This window comes from Crocuta crocuta, unplaced genomic scaffold (genome assembly GCF_008692635.1).
Source record: "Crocuta crocuta isolate KB4526 unplaced genomic scaffold, BGI_CrCroc_1.0 scaffold493, whole genome shotgun sequence".
Classification (NCBI taxonomy): Eukaryota; Metazoa; Chordata; class Mammalia; order Carnivora; family Hyaenidae; genus Crocuta; species Crocuta crocuta.
Genome location: NW_027527377.1, coordinates 84,635 through 90,856, shown reverse-complemented (window position 1 = coordinate 90,856; position 6,222 = coordinate 84,635). Strand labels below are relative to the sequence as shown.

At 39.9% G+C, this 6,222-nt stretch overlaps 1 pseudogene; it reads right to left on the bottom strand.

Annotated features, from left to right (window-relative positions):
• Positions 1-1,451: 1,451 nt before the first annotated feature.
• LOC144235201 (E3 ubiquitin-protein transferase MAEA-like) lies at positions 1,452-2,271 on the bottom strand (annotated as a pseudogene).
• Positions 2,272-6,222: the final 3,951 nt, after the last annotated feature.

Here is a 6,222-nt window from a genome sequence, read left to right as displayed (position 1 = left end):
TCCCTTTCCCCCACCATTTCCCCCCTTCTTCTCCCTCATGGTCCTCCTTTAAGTTTACCATGAGAGACTCTTGAGCGTTGGGAACAAACTGAGGACTGATGGGTGTTGGGGGGAAGGTGGGGTAGATGGGCATGGAGGGGGGCACTTGTGGGGATGAGCACTGGGTGTTATATGGAAACCAACTTGACAATAAACTATTTGTAAAAAAGAAAGAAAGAAAAGAAAAGAAATGGCATATATATATTTAGAAATTTTTATGGAAACTTGACACTGTCCCAACAACCCTATGTGTATTCTTGGGGTTTGTCTCAGTGAGTAGGTATGGACCATTTCAGGAGTTGAAAAAGTTGCTCACAGTGTAAGCTGTAGACTAGTCATGTACAGAGGGATCACATTACAACGAGCGAACTTTAAGGGTGATTTTTCAACTATAATGCATGCTTATGCATCTGAGAAAATGGAAACATTTCATCCATAACATCTTTTCTTTTATAGTCATTGTAATTTATTTTTTCAAGAAATAGAAAACCCTCTTATTATCATGTTTTACATTTACAGTTTCTTAACTAATCAATATCAACATGCAAAAATAAGTGCTAAATACAAACCTCTACAGTATGGTTTTGTGTAAACTACAGTGGACCATTTGATTTGAAAAGTCACAGGTGTTTACTTCAATTGAACTACTATTACTATAAGGAGCAGCATAAGATCTACAGTTAGGGAGCCATTGACAAGGTCTCTGCAGATCTCGGTCCAGTGGATTTCCACATGAATACATTCTTTTTTCTTAGTTTTTAAATGTTTTTTATTTATTTCTGAGAGAGAGAGGGAGACACAGAATCTGAAACAGGCTCCAGGCTCTGAGCTAGCTGTCAGCACAGAGCCTGAACCGGGGCTTGAACCATAAGATCATGACCTGAGCCGAAGTCGGATCCTCAACCGACTGAGCCACCCAAGCGCCCCCACATGAATACATTCTTAACAGGAACTAAGGTGGCATGAATGACCTGACAATGAACTGACACACCCAAAGCCAGCCTCATGTGCCAGGTCCTGAGGCCGCAGCTCTGCTGGATGCCTTTACAGGGCAGGCTCATCGGACGTAGCTGCCACCCTTCCTGGTCGGTTGGTGATGGGAGGGAGGCACCAACGGAGAGAGGACACAAGGGTCAGGGGTGCAGGAAATAACGAACCCTTGTTTCCAAAGTGGCCAAAGCTCCCTGGGCAGGAAAGTCTCTCTGAAAGGGAAGGTATAAAGTAGCTCACGTGCCATTCAGAATCCTGCCAGCTGAAACACATCTCCAAGCACAGATGTGCTCCATCTGACTCCTCGCTTTCTAGGAGTAACTACCATTGCTCATTGATCTTTGGTCACAAAAAACAGTGACACAGGTAGGCAAGCCAGGTTGGGATGCAAGAGCATGGGGCACACGGGTGTGGGGAGCTGCCTACATGATGTACACCTTCTCAGCTCCTGAGAAATGCAGCACTTCTTTGGCTCTCTGTGGACACACAGCAGAGAGTTGTAACTGTAGCCATTCAGAAGCCTTGAGACCAGTTGTTCTCTATCATTGAGATGCCTGAGGTCTGTAGAGCAGGCGGGAGTTGGTTCAGTGAGCCAGGGGCAGGGGCTACTCCAGCTGGTTCAGAGAACACTGAACTTGGAACTTGGAATACTGTGGTGTCCTTATGGCCGAGAGGCTGGCCTGCAGCATGAAGGTGAACACAGAGTTGTGCCCCAGCTGGTGCAGCTGGTAGTTTTACCGGAACTTCTGGCTCAGCATCAGCTACTTTGGCTGGGTCCAGCCAGCTCTCCATGCCACTATATTGTGCCAATTCACTGAGATGTTGTAGCTGCAACACAACAGGTGCCCTGCCATTATATGGTTCATGTGCTTCTTCTTCCTCATGTTAGGTGCTAGGGGCTGGTTGCTGCTATGCTTCTTGAGGTATTAGATTCTGTGCTTGCACAGCTTGGTGCTCTCATCCTCCACTTGGACCAACTCTACCGCCTTCCTTTTGAGGACACTAAGCTTCTCCACTGTGCCATCCAGAAGACTGACCACAAAGTCCTTAGCTGGGCAACTGCTCAAGATCTTCTCCAGCTCAGCCACAACCATGGTGACATGGCTTGTATCTTGGTCAGTGTTTTTCTGGGCAGCCTGAAGGCATTTATTCAGTGTTTCATGGGACACCTTGGGGTCGGGTACCCCTTCCTGCATCTCCCAGGGTCATGGAAAGCTGAACACCTGATACGTATACTGCCCTCTTGAATTTGCCAAAATATTAACCACAATCATTGTAATTTAAAATCAAGCCAGTGTTAACATAACTAAGTGAAATTCGTATTACTTATTTTTAATCCTAGTTTACTGAAAGTGGAACAAATTTTATTGGATTATTTCTTAAGAAAAGACACACATTGAAAACCAATTGGTGACAATGGCCATGATCTGAGAAAATGAGGACCAAATAGGTTTGCCCTCAAATTACTCAGAAGTGCTATTTCTCATGTACTGAATTTGTGATTAAATTTTTTTAATTGAGGTGAAATTCACCTAATATAAAAGTAACCATTTTAAAGAGTAAAATTCACTTCATAATGTTGTGTAATCTGAATTTGCTTTTATAGATGTGGTTGAAGGTGAGAGAACAAACCCCTGGTATCTTATTTGTAGAGATACACTGACTAGTGAAGCTAGGACACATTCAAAATTTAACTGGTTTTGATCCCTCTTACAACTGCACCAAGAATCATAAAATACATAAGAGTAAACCTAACCAGAAATATGAGAGATCTGTTTTCGGAAAACTATAGAAAGCTTACAAAAGAAATTGAAGACAAAAAGAAATGGAAAAACATTCCATGCTCATAGATTGGAAGAAGAAATATTGTTAAAATGTCAATACTACACAAAGCAATTTACATGCAATCCAAACCAAAATTGCAATTGCGTTCTTCTCAGAGCTAGAACAAATAATCCTAAAATTTGTTTGGAAACACAAAAGGCCCAAATAGCCAAAGTAATGTTTAAAAAGAAAATGAAAGCAGGAGGCATCACAACCCTGGACTTTAGCCTCTACTACAAAGCTGTAATCATCAAGACAGTGTGGTACTGGCACAAGAACAGGCAGATAGACTAATGGAATAGAACAGAGAGCCTAGAAATGGACCCACAAATGTATGGTCAACTAATCTTTGACAAAGCAGGAAAGAGTATCCAATGGAAAAGGCAGACTCTTTAGCAAATGGTGCTGGGAGAATTGGACAGCAGCATGCAGAAGAATGAAAATGGACCACTTTCTTACACCATACACAAAAATAAACTCAAAATGATTAAAGACCTAAATGGGAGACAGGAAACCATCAAAACCCTAGGGGAAAAACAGGCAACAACCTCTTTGACCTCAGCTGCAGCAACTTCTTACTTGACATGTCTCTGAAGGCAAAGAAAACAAAAACAAAAATGAACTACTGGGACCTCATCAAGATAAAAAGCTTCTGCACCGAAAAGGAAACAATCAACAAAACTAAAAGATAACTGACAGAATGGGAGAAGATATTTGTAAATCACATATCAGATAAAGAGTTAGTATCCAAAATCTATAAAGAACTTACCAAACTTAACAGCCAAAACCCCAAATAATCCAGTGGGAAAATGGGCAGAAGACATGAATAGACAGTTTTCCAAAGAAGACATCTAGATGGCCCAAAGACATATGAAAAGATGCTCAACATCATTCATCATCAGGGAAATACAACTCAAAACCACAGTGTGATACCACCCCATACCGGTTAGAATGGCTAAAATTAACAGCTTAGGAAGTAACAGATGTTGACAAGGATGCGGAGAGATGGGGACTCTCTTACTCTTTTGGTGAGAATGCAAAGTGGTTCAATTGCTCTGTAAAACAGTATGGAGGGTCCTTAAAAAATTAAAAATAGAATTACCCTGTCACCCAGCAATATCACTACTAGGAATTTATCCAAAGGATATAGGAGTCCTGATTCACAGGTGCACATGTACCCCAATGTTTATAGCAGTACTATCAACAATAGCCCAATTATGGAAAGAACCCAAATGTCCATCAACTGATGAATGGATCAAGAAGGTGTGGTTTATATGTAGAATGGAATACTACTTAGCAATTAGAAAGAATGAAACCTTGCCATTTGCAACAACATGGATGCAACTGGAAGGTATTATGCTAAGTGAAATATGTCAGTCAGAGAAAGACATATTATCTTTCACTCATATGTGAAACTTAAGAAATTTAACAGACGACCATGAGGAAAGGGAAAGGGAAAAATTAGTTTCAAACAGAGAGGGAGGGAAACCATAAGAGACTCTTAAATACAGAATAAAAACTGAGGGTTGATGGTGGGAGATGGGGAAAAAGGGGAAATGGGTGATGGGCATTGAGGAGACCACTTGCTGAGATGAGCACTGGGTGTTGTACGTAAGTGATGAATCCTGGAAATCTACTCCCAAAGCCATGAGCACACTGTATACACTGTATGCTAGCTAACTTGACAATAAATTATATTGAAGTTTTGAGGGGAAAAATAAATTAAAAATATATAAACAAAAAAAGAAAGAAAATGTGTAAATATGAAAAAACACAAAACTTAAGTTGTTTCTCACAGGAAATGAAGAATTTGGAAGACAGCAAAAAATTAGAAAAAATATGGAATTTAAAGACAATAGTATCAAATATTCAATATTACACATCTAAACATTAGTACTTTGCTGTCTTCTAATAAAGCTGAATTTTAGGATGTTAGACTACAGAGTGATACTTGTGAAAAATAGCATTGATATGGTCCTTGGAAATGCTGGGTGAATATGAGGCAAGGAGTATCCTGAAGTACCATCAGTATGACAAGTACAGCTCATGATATAGTTCTCAATTTTTCCTGATGAAAGCACAGATAATGTAAACATAATAGTAACCCTTTTGGTAAATGTCCATCTGAATATGGTGGTGGTGTAAAGGAAGAATTTTGCTTTTCTGCTTCATTATTAATAAACACAACAAGCTCTGAATTGCATGAAGCCATAAAGTATCACCTAGTTAACAAAGGTGGTTTAGAGCTTCTAATTTTGCATAGGAGATTGTTTGGATGTTGAGATGACAATGACAGGTAGCTATTCTGGACCAGGTACCAGAGTAAGGAACTTGTGGCAGGATATAAGCTAATTCATGTTTTTTCTTTTCACCAAGAATTCATTTTTTCTCCCCCAAATAACATCTGCATATTAAGCAATATATTTAAACATGGGGAGATTGATAAGAACTATAAATCCAGTTCTCTAGCCTTTCCAGTATCCATGTCTTTTGCTGCTCTTTCTAGCAGAAAATGAAATTCCCTCAGTCAATCTGGTTTTTACATGTATTGGCTAATAGAATGCAGGGGAAGTAAAGGCAGTTAGTTTTGACTCTATGCTTCACAGAGCCTTGCCTGCGTCTCTCTTGGACCCCTGCCAAGTCTGATCTAGTCTAATGGGTAATGGGAGACAAAGGTCTCCATCACTTCTATTCTGCCAACAGCCTACCTGCTCCCCGACAAGTGACAATTCCTAGCATAACCACTCCCTCACTGAACAGCCTGATGATAGCAGCTTCCCAGGGAAGTGCAGCCAAGCTTGACTGAGTCTGGTCTGGTTGCCAGAACTGACCAGATGACATAAAGACATGAGAGTACTCATCAGCAATTATTCTAAGTTCTAGTACTTTGGGATAATGTAGCAAAAGTTGTGCATTATTTGAGGGTTGAGGTGTTAGCATTTGAGATGATTCATTTTATGATGTATCATGGAAGTGGGTCAGAAAAAAACCTGGTATTGTATATCTGTGTGTGACGGTTATTGAAGAGAAAAGTTCTGCCAAGAATGTTTAAACTTCTGAACAAACTTGAGTGTTAAGATGAGAAAACAGTTTGATTCCAACTTTTCCATGATATAAATCAGAAAACCAGATGTGCCCCCTTGTCTGTTATCTTCAGTATTTTTTGTGATCCTAATACTTCTCTGCAAGGAGGAAGGGCAACGTGGATTTCAATGACAGATAAAATTGAAGGGCAGAAGTAAAAGTAAGAAATGTGGAAGAATTATGTCTGCTGATTATATACAGTAGGTTTGTCAGAGTTTGCAAAACAAATACAAGATGTCCAGTAAATTTGAATTTATATTAATAAAAAACAAATGATTTTAGTGT